The sequence below is a fragment of the Macrotis lagotis genome, chromosome 2, assembly GCF_037893015.1.
Source record: "Macrotis lagotis isolate mMagLag1 chromosome 2, bilby.v1.9.chrom.fasta, whole genome shotgun sequence".
Lineage (NCBI taxonomy): Eukaryota > Metazoa > Chordata > Mammalia > Peramelemorphia > Peramelidae > Macrotis > Macrotis lagotis.
In genome coordinates this window covers 223,479,976-223,493,969 of record NC_133659.1, presented here as the reverse complement: position 1 = coordinate 223,493,969, position 13,994 = coordinate 223,479,976, and the positions used below count along the sequence as shown (strand labels likewise).

General features: G+C 35.7%; 1 protein-coding gene across 8 annotated transcripts in view; it reads left to right on the top strand.

Annotated features, from left to right (window-relative positions):
- RPTOR (regulatory associated protein of MTOR complex 1) overlaps nt 1-13,994 on the top strand; it is a 552,432-nt gene that overhangs the window by 136,348 nt on the left and 402,090 nt on the right. The window lies entirely within an intron of this gene.

Genomic DNA, 13,994 nt, shown 5'->3' with positions numbered 1-13,994 from the left:
TTATGGGATGTACTATTATATTTAGCAGTATCATATACTTATCATCACAGCATCTTAAGCTCTTTAGAAGGCAGTTCTCATTTAGAAGTGAAGTTGAAGTTTGAAGAAATGAGGTGGTTCACCCCAGTTCACAAAAGTAGTCAAGGACGATCCCAACCAGAAACCTATTTTCTTGAGCCTAATTGTAGTGGCTTGTTTTCTTACCACATTTAATGTTGTAACTCTTTCCAATGAGAGTTTATGAAGTGAGTAGTTTAAGCTACCATTAAGTATGCCTTTTGTGCAATTTGCTGCTTTTTATGTGTCATTGATAAAGGTTCTCTGCATTTTCTTATCCTGTGAGTCTATAGGGAAACAACCTTTTACAAAAAAGTTGACAAATCTATCTTACTTAGATTTCGATTAGTTTATGAGTTTGTACTAGATTTTAGGAAATTCCATTGTATTTTATTTACTGCTAAGGAAAGTGCTATCAGAGATGAATTTGGCCCTTTTTCTCCCTCACAATGGCCTTAAATCTTTTCTGCTGTTGCTGAGAGGTGATAATGTAAGTATTTCCATATCTCTTGTATTTTACATTTATGTCATTTGTTAAGTCAATAATAAAGGATTTTAGATTTTATGAAAGCAGTTTGCATGCCCTTTTTTAGTACCAAATTTTCTGTATGAAATATATACATTATGGGTAGGGAAATCTTGTAGGGAAATCCAGGATCATGTTTAATATATTTGCCTATAATATTTTTTAATAAGTGGTGTGAACAATGTAGAGGTGTATAGAGTAAACTAAAATAGGAATATTTTAATCAATTATTTCTTTAAGAATAATAGGAAAACTTATTAGCATCAATGCGAAGTAATTTTTTGAGAATTTTTAAGGCACAATGAAATTTCAACCAAGACTAAAAAGTCATAAAAGTCACAAGTAGGACTAGACACATATTTTAAGTCTAAAAGTATTAATGGCTGTGTCAATATTTAGGTGAAGTAATAATAATGAACACTTCAAATTATTGTCATTTTGGTGTATTTTAACATTTACAGTTACACTTAGAGGAATATCTCAACAGATACTTTTTATTCTTTTCTTGTATCTGATTTTGTAATTATTGAGAATATGACTCTTATTGCAGTTTTTACCCTGAAAATAACTTTAAAAAATCTTTTGAAATATGAATTTAGATCTGATCATTTCCTTTAGAGAATGTTTCTCATGGTTTTACTAACTGGATTTTTTCTTAACTGTATTTATAAGGAAATAAATCAATTGGTATATGTTTAACATTCTAAAGTCCTTTCTTTTGTTCTTTAGGATCTTCTTTGTCCACAGGATACTAAACGTTGATGTAGTACCATAGATTTAATTTTAATTTAATCAGATAAGTAAGCAAGTATCCTTATATTGGTGCATAGTCAACATAGCTATCTAAACAAGCCTTGCACTAATGCTTTTTCTGAATTCTCTTTGGGGAATTAATTTTTCGATAAGCAAAGAGGAAAGCTCTTATAAAAGAAACAATTTGAAATCAGTCACTATTTAGAGATCAAAGTGAGAGGATACAGAAATAGTAGTAAGAATTTATAGATACAGTAAAATGAGTATTTTACAATGGTGAACTCAAATGTGAACTATTAAATTTTCACGTGGGCAGTGAAAAATTCAGGAGCTGATTAAATAGCTCTTGGTTGGAAAAAGTCTAGTATAGTAGATGCCATTTCAAGTATAGTTTATAATTTGAAAAAAGGTATTAGTACAGAAGTACAATTACATGGTTAAGTAATAATGAACAGATTGATTGATATCTGTTTTGTGGGAACATATAAAAAATTTGAAAGGTGCTTATACACTAGAATACAATCTTTCGCCTTCATTGCAAATCCATGTCAGTGAATATATTGCATTTTCTCCATGATGATCATGACCATTAAAATTGTTTTGATATGTAAAAAATACTTTAAATGGCCTTGCTTCAAATTATACTAGGTGTCTTTCATTTAAAAAGATGTGGGGGGGGGGGCAGAGCCAAGATGGCGAACAAGAGCGGATTGTGTCTTAGGTGCTCTCTCATAAATCTTTGAAACTAAGTACTTTAACTAAATTTTTGAGAGACAGAACCCACAGAGGGCCCAGTGAGGCAGTTCTCCTACTCAAGGTAACCTGAAAAAGAGCAGAAAGGCTCTGCTCCCCCAGGTTGGAGGGGCGACCCACCAGAGGGGTGGCCTGCTAGAGTGAAAGAACTTCAGCCTCCCGGAGGCAGCCCCAGGGAGCTGGGAGCCAGCTCACGGCAGCAGGGGAGTTTCCTGAGCTGTGCCAGGTACAAATTGGGGGAACAGCTGGGGGACCTCTGTCAGAGCGAGCAGGTGAAGCCCAGGCCTCAGGGCACATAGCAAGCAGCTTGGCTATTACATTCCAGATCCAGGAAACATAAGCAGGCAGAGCAGGCATGAGCCCATTTAGCTGAAGGAGGGGAGTGAAGAGAGACTGCCAAGCTCTGTCCTCTGTCCTTGGAACAGGGCTCTGGGGCTCTGAACACATTCAGGTCCTGATCGCAGTCTAGGCCCCCCCCCCATAGAACAGCAGCCCCCCCCCCCTCCACCTCAGCCCTGTAGCAGAGGAGGGTGCATGTGGTCATTCACAGACCAGGAGGGAGGACAGAGGCTCACACAATGAGACCCTCATTGGAGTGTCCCAAAAGCTCAGGAAGCATCCCCAAAACAGGCTTAGGCTTGGAAAATGAGGAAGCAGAGAAACAAGAGGAACACCATTGAGAAATATTTTGCATATGAGCCCAAGAAGGATCAAAATACTCAGTCTGAAGATGAGGAAGCACAAGCTCCTGCATCTAAAGACTCCAAGAAAAACAGAAATTGGGCTCAGGCTATGACAGAGATCAAAAAAGACTCTGAAAATCAAATGAGGGAGTTAGAAGAAAAAGTGGGAAAAGAAATGAGAGAGATGCAGGAAAAACATGAAAATGAAGTCAGCAGCCTAGTCAAGGAAATCCAAAAAAATGCTGAAGAAAATAGCATGCTAAAAACCAGCTTAGGTCAAATGGATAAAACAGTTCAAAAAGTTATTGAGGAGAAGAATGCTTTAAAAAGCAAAATTGGCCAGATGGAAAAAGATAAGAAAACTCTCTGAGGAAAACAAATCCTTCAGACAAAGAATAGAACTCAGAGAGATTGATGAATTTATGAGAAATCAGGACTCATTACTTCAAAACCAAAAAAATGAAAAAATGAGAAGAAAATGTGAAACATCTCATTGAAAAAACAACTGATATGGAAAACAGATTTAGGAAAGATAATTTAAAAATTATTGGAATACCCGGAAGTCATGATCAGGAAAAGAGCCTTGACATCATTTTCAAAGCATTACTACAGGAAAATTGCCCTGTATATATAGAAATGGAGAGAATCCACCGATCCCCCCGAGAAAGAGATCCCAAAAAACCAACCCCTAGGAATATTATAGCCAAGTTCCAGAACTCCCAAGTCAAAGAGAAAATATTACAAGCAGCCAGAAGGACACAATTCAAATATTGTGGAGCTGCAGTCAGGATCACACAGGACTTAGCAGCAGCTACATTAAAAGCTCGTAGGGCTTGGAATATAATATACTGGAAGGCAATCGAGAATCAACTACCCAGCAAAACTGAATGTCCTCTTCCAGGGAAAAAGATGGGCTTTCAATGAACCAGGCAGGGGAATTTCAAATGTTCCTGTTGGAATGGCCAGAGCTGAACAGAAGGTTTGATCTTTAAATACAGGACTCAGGTGAAGCATAGAGATTGGAGGAGAAGGGGAAAATATGAGGGACTTAATGATTATGAACTGCATGTATTCCTGCATAGAAGAATGACACTGATAATACTCATATGATGAGCCTTCTCAGTTAATAGAGCAGGTAGGAGCTTTTACAGTTGAAATATAAGAGAAAGCTGAATTTGAAGATAAAATATGGTATAAAAATTGAGTCAATAGAAAAAAGGGAAATGTAATAGGAGAAAGAAAAAGGAGAGGGGGGGATATAATATGTATATATAAAATGTATATATATATATAATAAGATTTTTCTTTATTACAATGAGCTATTGCAATGATATGGAAGGGGGGAAGGCAAGGGGGAATGAGGGAATCCTCATTCTCATCAGAGGTGGCTAGGAGAGGAAACAGCATATATACTCAATGGGGTATAGGCTTCTGGAGTAAGAAGAAGGGGGGGACAGGGGAAGGGGGGGATGTGAATGATGGAGGAGAGGATGGACCATGGCGGGAGAGTGGTCAGATATAACAAATTTTATTTTTTACTTCTTGCAAGGGGCTGGGATTGGATGGTCTGTCCACGACCATGGGGCCAGGTGGATGCTGGGCCTAAGGGGTGGTATGGGGGCTCAGGGCCTCTTGGCCCCAGGCCCACAGATCTGTCTGCTGCACCACTCAGCTACCCTACAGCAGAGTCAGAGTGAAAGGAGAGAGAAAATATAGTACATGGTAGTGGAGAAATACGAAAGGAGGGAGTTGCGATCAGCAATGGCAACGGTGGAAAAGTATGGAAGTAACTTTTTGATGGACTTATCATAAAGAATGTGATCCACCCATGACAGAATTGTTGGTGTTGAATGAAGCACATTTTTTTATTATTATTATTTTGGGGGGAGGTGCAGGGCAAATGGGGCTAGGTGGCCTGCCTGGGGCCGCATAGCAGGTTGATCGTTGTGTGTCTGAGGCTGGATTTGGACCTGGGTGCTCCTGGCTCAAGGTCTAATGTTCTGTCTGCCACCCAGACACCCCTACTATTATTACTATTTTATTTTGTTTTAGGTCTTTTTTTTCTTTTTTTGGTTTTTGAAGGGCAGTGGGGTTGGGGTGGCTTGCATGTCACATGGCTGGGTGATTGTTGGGTGTATGGAGCCAGATATGGGCTCTTGTGCTCTGTCCATTGCGCCACCTGGCCATACCTACAATTATTACTATTTTTTTATTTTAATTTTTTTCTTTCCCCTTTACTTTATCGCTCAATTGAGTCTATATTTTTTGGGGGAAGGGGATATTTTATTTACTCTTAAACAAGAATATTTTATTAATGTATAAAAAACATTATTTGTACAAAATGAGAATAAATAAGTATTAAATATTTAAAAAGATGCAATGAAGATAATTAATATGATATCTTTCCTCTGACTGCCTAATGACAAAAGCTGTATCTCCCCTGTACTAATAGCTAAAGCTCGGTGCACAAGAAAGTACATCTTTGCTGCTTAATAATTGAGTTTAGTTACAGTAAAACAGAATGAGAGAACTGGCTTCCAGTAGCAGCAGGTACTCAGTGTGTGGGCAGACCTCCTGTGGTCCTGTAGAGTTTGCACTAAGCATGAAGCTGTAACCAAGCTCAGATGTTTATGAGCAAGGTGCCCAGTTCTAAACAGTAAATTATTGCCCTTGGATTCATTGCAAAACTAAACACGTACCACTTTATTGCACTCGACAGAGCTCTTGAGTTTTCTGCAGTAATAAAGAGAAGTTGATGTGCCATCTGTAATAAAACAATGGGGACATTATTGAATTTCCTTTTGAATTTATCTCTGAAGAATTTTCTTAATGAATTAGGATTTCTGGAAGTTTAGTATAGAAGTAATTTAGGTGCTAAAGCTTTGACCCTCCTCTCTATCCCCCAACTCCCCCCACCCCCCTGCATTATGATCAAAATCTAGAAGCCTAAATCACCAAAATCATGATACTATTACTTGGAATTAACTTTATATCTCCTTTACTTAAAAATAAATTTAGATTAAAATATTTCTGGTATAATAAAAGACATGAAAATAATCAAATCAGTTTATATCTAATACTTCTCCCAAATTATTGATGTTAATATTAATAGAACTGATTTTGTCTTTATGTATTATTTATTTTAAAAATTCATAGAGGGTTACTCAGTCTGAAATAAGATCAGTATAGTCATGTTGAAATTGTTGCTTGCTCTCAAGTTGAAGTTGTTGCTTGCTCTGAAGTTTAAAGTTGGTAGGAATGAATTAGGAAATACCTATATTTTTAAGAGCATCTTCACTTATAGATAAGCAGAAAATTGACAGGGAACATTGACTGTTCTGACTCTAGAAAGAGAAGCTTGAAGATTTATTACTGACCAGGTAGTAAAGATCTTGTGATACTGTTTGGGGGTCTTAACTGATGATATTTTTGATTTTAGGGTCATTTTGATTTATAAAAAAAAAATAGAGAATCCGAGTAAATTACTCCTTTCTGAATGTTCCCAGACTCCAAAGGTGGCATGTATTTCTTTCCCCAACCTCATTGATCCCCTTTGTAAATAATTTATCAGTTTCCCACTGCTTGAAGTACTTATGATTAAATTTAAGATTTTGTTTTATTGCCTTGTAGTTATATAAATTTGTATACTGCAAGTATACAAAAAATGTGCCTAGTGTTTTTTCAGCTGCAGAATACTGCCGTTAAATAAAACTCACTCATTTCTTCTTAAGTCTCAAATGAAAGTTTTATTGAGAGATGGGAATAAGAGATTACAAACTAGGGCACAGAATAAAGAATTTATCTCTCTAAAAATTTTCCTAATAATTAGGAGTTTTGTCAGTTCATTGTGGAGGCAATTTAGGTGCTTGAGCTAGTGGGGGAAAACAGTTCTCCTTTTCTTGTCCCCTTCCTCCGTTCCTAGACCTGGCTCTCAAAAAAATATGTTCTAAGTCTTTTAGCCAAAATCATGACACACTTACTTGGGTTTAATTTTAGTTCTCCCTGGTGTCTTAAATAGATTTAGATTAGAATATTTATAGTATACTAAAATAGATGAAGGACATTGATCAAAAGTAAGGTGTCAGCCTATGTGATATTTCTCCTAAGTGAGTACACTTTAAGGGACTTTGACATTTAAATGTTGTCTGTAATTTATGGAATATTCCATTATCATCTTAGCTAAAATTTGCAAATAAAGAAGAAGGCAAATTATTACTAGTTTTGCTGTATCTGGGACTTTTGTTATTAGATAAGGACTTTAGGGAAATGCTGAACAGACATCTCATCTTTTTCAGTTTTTTTAAGAGGCTGTCGAGCACAAAGATTGCTAAGCTTTGACAGCTCATCCTTTCTGTCTGGTGATTTGCTATTTTGAAAAGTTCCAGACAAATGACTAGTCAAACCCTCTTTTGGCTTGCAGAGTGATAGTTACATTACATTATAGGGCACATAGTCAATTTTTGTTTATTCACTTGTGAATTTTATACTTTATGGATTATTCTTGGCAGATTAAAATTCCAGGTTGTCATCTTTTCTACCCAATTGTTTAGGTCTCATTTAATGTGTTAGTGAAGACACATAAGCAAAAATAAAAAAGGGAAGAAAAGTCAGTCATTCAAAAACACCTAAACAAAAATAAAACTACTAGGGCAGCTAGGTGGTGCAGTGGCTAGAGCACCAGTCCTGGAGTCAGGAGTACCTGAGTTCCAATCCTGCCTCAGACACTTAATAATTACCTAGTTGTGTGGCTTTGGACAAGCCACTTAACCCTATTTGCCTTGCAAAAAAAAAAAAAAAAACTAAAACTAAAACAAAACTACATTTCAAAGCTACATTAGAAATACTTTTTAAATTATCTGCTTGCCTAATGATCCTCTCCATTTTTAAGTATTTATTAATTAAGAGTTGATTTTAGACCTTGTTCAAAAAGAGGATTTAGATGGCAGTTACTCTCACTGTGGGATAGGTAAGAAAACCTATGACTTTTGCATAAATACTTGAAGACAACTTTTGGATTTCAGCCACAAAGTATTATTTTTAGGATTGATGTTTGTTGTCTGCCCTTTAAGATTCATGATTTTCTCTGCTTGAAGCCATAGTGAAATGAGAGGTAACTTGTTTCTCATTACTAGCTTTATCTGTATGTCAATGTGGTTTCTGAAGGACTTATTAAATAGTTTTGTTATTTTACTACATGTTACTCAATGGATATTAGATTGATAGGAAGATGTGAGTTCAAATTTACCCTCAGATACTTACTCGCTATGTGACCCTGGGTGAGTCACTCACCCTGTTTGCCTTATCCATAAACTGGGGATAATAATAACACCTACCACTCAGTGTGGTTGTGATCTATTGAGATAATAGTTGTAAAGTGCTTGGCACAATGTCTGGCACATATTGAGTATGATATAAATGTCAGCTGGTTTTATTATTATTTCCTAGATATATAGGTAACATTCCTCTTAGAAAAGTCAGTGCCAGTGTTTATTTCAGAGTTTTACCAGATTGTACCACAACTTTATAGGTTGATTTAGTGATCCATCAAATGTGATTACTTGTTGCTAGTCAATTGTGATAATATGAAGAAAAATTTTATTTATTAATAGTTCATGTTTTCTAATTAGTGCTGTTATTTTGATGTCTTAGATCATCAACTATAATAGTTTTATTCAGAAGTTAAAACAATGGAAATTAATTTTTCACAAGGCGATCAAAAGAGTTCAGAAATACCTGACTTTTTAATGGAAAGAGAAGGCAACACAGGTTTGCCATCTAAATTTGCAATATCTTAGGAAGAAAAGTGATGGTTGATTATAAACAGAATCATGACATAAATAAAGAGAAGCAGTGGAGGGTAATATCAATTTATGGAAAGTTCATAACTATGAAAAAATACCCCAAAGGACCTTCAAAGATGAAAATGGACAAGATACTAAAAACAGAAGAGAAATGAAAAAGTTTACCAAAAAAGTTTAAAAACTTTTTTCCCCCACTAAGAATAGTATAAATACCACACTTAAATCCTGTCTCCCAGATATAAGCCCTAAGGACTTTATAAAGTGGATAAAATGACATTAAATGAAGCAAAGCAACTTGTATCAGTTTATTACTGTGTTGAAGGTGATATAATTGTGAAGAAGTAAGGAATATATAATTCTCTATATAATATATTTCTAATTCTATATATGTATAATTATAAAGTAACATTCAAAGAATAATTAATTCCAATATTATATAAACTTTCTACAAAAATTAGAAACTAATGAATATTACCAAATTTCTTCTATAATACAGTTTAGTTTTTATACCTTAGCCATGAAACAACATGGAACAACAGCAGAGGAAAAAAGCTATAGACTAGCATTTCTATTGAATATTGATGCAAAAATATTATAAACAGTAAGCACTGAGACTACAAATTTTTTTTAAAAAAACTATTTTGACTAGGTGGGATATGCCAGGAATGCAGAATTCGTTCAATATTAAGGAAACTGTAAGCATTATATACTAAATACCTACCCCTTTTAATCACTAAAAATATTTGAATCAACTTATCTTAATATGGCAAATAATATCTTTCTAAAAAATGAACGTCCAATATTATGTATAGTAGATAAATACTAGATATCTTCCCAATAAGAATAGATAAAAATTAAGAATGTTCATTATTGCTGCTTATTTAATATAATTCTGGATATTTGATGCTCTACTGTTATTTTATATAGTTCTAGCTATAGCATTACAAAAAGGAAAAATCTAAATTTGATACCGGGGCAGCTAGGTGGTACAGAGCACTAGCTCTGGAGTCAGGAGGAATTCAAATCTTGCTTCAGAGACTTGACACTTAATATCTGTGTGATCCTTGGCAAGTCACTCAACACTGATTACCTTGACAGGAAAAAAAAAAGGAAACAAAATTTTTTTTTCTCATTTGGCCTATTCTTTTCTTGTAGGTGTCTTAATTTGGTTTCTGCAGAAGCTTTTCAAGTTCATGTCATCATAGTTATCTATTTTGTCTTTATAAATTGCCTTTATCTCTTGCTTGCTTAAGAATATATTAGCTACTCATAGCTATGAGGTCTATCTTCTGCTTCTCTAATTTATTAAATTGTGATCTTTAATCTTGAGACTATGTATCCATTTGGTATATATTTTGAAGTTTGATATTGGGACATGATGAAGCCTTCGTAAATGTTTGGACATTTAACATAAAGAAGTTTATTTTGTTCTAGAAGAGTGTCCCATCTTCTTCATAAGGAAATGTCTAGTTTACATGACAGCAACGTTACTCATATATGCTTCAGAAATCTGTTCAGTCCAAGAGACCTAGATTCTAGGTGGATGGGCTTTTTGAAAGTCAGGGAAGGTAATACGAATCAAATCTTTGGAACTGGTTTGTCCTCAGGTTAAGAGGGTTGTGTGTGTGCGTGTGTGTGTGTGTGTGTGTGTGTGTATGTGTGTGTGTATATATAGAACCTGTGTCAGTAAAGTTGGGCCGAATTACAAAGGCCATTTAGATCCGGGGGATAGCTTTGTCTTTTTTAAGGTTCTTTCTACCCTAATGGTGGGGAGTAGGAGTATAATGGGTAGGAGTGAGGAAACTGTTCTTAGATTGTAGATGGGTTGGGTGAACTGGGTAAAAATGTTTCTTCCCATTCCACCATGTAGACTCCATCCTCTAATTACTTAATGTTTACCAGTTTGTTTTAAGGTGCCAAGTTTTCAGTGGCCCTTGTCTGTGCAATTTAAATGTGAACTAATTTGAATGACCAGCAAGATGATGAGTCACAGATTTAGAGAATGTGAGAATTAGAAGGGACAATGGCCAATTTGTAGTTTAACCCATGAATGAGAGGAATCCTTGCTCTCACAGACTTGACAAGTATTCAACAAAGATCTGATTTGAATCTTCCAGGATCCTTCCTACATCACCTACATGATCAAGCTGTTCAATCTTTGGACTGTTCTAATTGTTATGGGGAAGGTTTCTTGATTTGGGCCTAACTTTGCATTTTAAATAACTACCCTTTGTACCTTTTTTTACCCTCTAGGTCCAAACTGAACAGTAGAGTGCCTCCTCTCCACATTAAAACTGTTCAAGTATAGAAGACATCTATCTTGTCATCTTTTGTCCCTCTAATTTTCTCTTCTCAAAGCTAAACACGCCTGATCCCTTGAAAAACCATCCTCTGTGCTTCCTAGAAAAGTACCTAAAGTTTCTCAAAGGGAAAATGGAACCTTACTTTTTGGACTTCACATCTTTTATACATACATTTACACACAGATACGTGAACTCACATGTTTTATTGATAGTCTTGTTTTATTTCATGGCCATTTTATGTCTTTGTCTCCTTTTCCCATTTCTCCTATATGAACTCTCCCTCTTAGCAAAGAATAATAATTAATAGTTAATTTGTGATATGTCACTTCCTAAGTCCCTACTTCCTTAATAAAAAGAAAGAGGTGAATTTCATTATAACATATATTTAATAAATGCTGATGGATTGAATTAATTATTTCAAGAATCCATTAATTGTAAGCCTTGGTAATTTTGGTACAGATAAGTAATTTCTACAGAAAAGATGTGTTCAAGAATGAATTTATAGTTGATGTCAAAAGAAAAAGATACATTTGTGACTGCTCATAATGTGACTTATTTTTTGAAGGGAGGTAGGCTTAGAAATTTTACTAAATAAAAAGTAGAAAAAGAAACCTGAGAATAATTAGAATTGATAAGTACTTCATAGCAAGTTGAGAACAATATCCATTTATCTTCAGATGGACCAGATATTTTCCAAATAATATGGCATCATTCTCTTAGCACAGATGTAATGATCAGAATACCAATTTGAGATATATATATATTTCAAAAGTGCTCATCTTTTCCTCCTGTCTCTTATCTCTCTCCCTTCATGAAAATGTTTTATCTTCATTCGAAGTAAAGAAGCTTGAGGCAACTACTTTGAATGGTCACCTCTTGCCCAGTTTTACATTTATTCTTTGTTGATGCTGTGGCCCCTCTCATTTAAATGTCTTAGATTTTTTTTTTCCTGAAGTTTATTCTTTACTTTTGCCTGTCATCCTAATTAAAAGGTATGCTGGCTTTCCACTTCAAAGTTTCAAAGTCTTCCAAAAAGTAACAAGTTAGGCCTGAAAGCTAATTGAACACACAACCTAATTACTAGGTTACATTCAAATCACTGCTCTATTTTATTACGGGGAATTTTTTCCAATTTGTTTTTCCTTTTGTAATGATATCAAATAACAGGAACCCTGGCTCACCTATTAATCATGAAGTCATTGTCCTCTTTCTCTTTCCATTTGGGGGTGAGAACTGTGTGTGTGTGTGTGTGTGTGTGTGTGTGTGTTTTTAAGGTATCTAACATTGGAGAACCCATTCAGTTTTTGTGGAAATGGTTATTTTTAGTAAGTCTTTTAGGAATAGTTCTACATTTTGGTTTTGCTTGAAGTATTAATTTAATGTTAAATTTATCTTTCTTCATTTATATAAAATATGGGCATTACTCTAAAACCTCCAAATTTGATTTACCTGAGTTAATAATTTTGTTACAAATGGTGGCAAATTATAATTTGTTGGTAAAACCTTTCCTTCTACCACTGTACCTATTATTGACCTTGATGTCTGCTCGGGGACCTATCCCAAGCCGTCGCCTAGATACATACCTCTTCCTGGTCTTCGAACATCACAGACCAACCAGTTGATCTGCGGACGCATGGACCCTCCTTGGGGACGGAGGGCAATAACTGGACAGAGCACCCGGTTGCAGTCTAACAAGCAGGTCTTTATTGCTTACATGGCAGTGAAAAAATGGCTCTGGTCTTCCCCAGCCCATCCCTTTTATAGTCCCGAGCTCCTCCCCTGTTCCTCCCTCATGGGCAGAGCCACTCCTGTTACCTGGGCGTTCCCAGCGCCCATGTGGGCGGGTTCACACCTCCAGGTGGCTCCTAGCCCTTAGGTGGCCAAGGTCCAGAGCTGGGTCCCTGACAGATGTCTTTAAGAAGAGTATCTCAGTAAAGAAGAATGTAGAATTATTTCTTAAAGCTTATTTTTTCAGCAAAGAACAGAAGTTATTGATACATAGAGAAGAAAGAATTATATTTTATGTAGTTCTAACTATAGCATTACGAAAAGGATAAATCTAAATTTGATACTGGGGCAGCTAGGTGGTACAGTGAATAGAGCAATGGCTTCTGGAGTCAGGAGGCTTGTAGATTGTGTCAGAACCCATTAGGATCTCTGACCATAGGAAATAAAAGAAAAACAGAGATTAAGAAGAGGTTGCTCTGCTCATAGACCAGAAGAACATTTTAATAAGGGAAGGGATCTTTTTTCTTCTTTTTTTAAAAATTTATTTAAGGTATTGGGGTTAAGTGATTTGCCCAAGGTCACACAGCTAGGTAATTAATTATTGTGTGTGAGGCTGGATTTCAACTCAGGTCCTCCTAATTCCAGGGCCGGTGCTCTATCCACTGAACCACCTAGCTGCCCCTAGGGAAGAGATTTTATACCAAGAAGAAACCCGTCAGATTCCATAAGGATCTGTAGAATATAATTGATCTTTTGTGTTATGTATTTTGAGTATTTACTATTAAATGGTGGAATCTGTATTAATCTTTGTTTTAATTGGAAGAAGAAATTAGGTAGAGCTTTGTTACAGACTTAATAATAATAGCTAATATTTATATATGGCTTAATGTGTGCCAAGTACTATGCCGAACAATTTACAATTATTATCACATTTGATCCTCACAATAACTCTGGGAGGTAGGCTATTATTATCATTATTTTACAGATGAGAAAACTGAGGCAAACAAAGGTTAAATAACTTGCTCAAGGTCACACTGCTGAAAATATCAGAGACTGGATTTGAGCTTGGGACTTTATGTCTACAGACCTTGCATTCTATCTACTACCTTCCTTTGTTTTTCTCCCATATTTTAAATGTGACTGCTCTTAGTTGCATTTTTTCAACATAATTTCCAGAATTGGTTAACTTTATTACCTTATTCTATTATCACATAAACCCTCCCTGATACTGCTGTCCCTGTCCCCCCACCCATTCGCATACTCCTCCCCACCTCACTCAGTAAACTCTAGTGGTTCCCTGTTATTTCCAGGATCAAATATAAAATCCTCTGATGTTCAAAATACTTCATAAACCTAGCATACCCCTACCTGCCTACCTCCCCACATATTC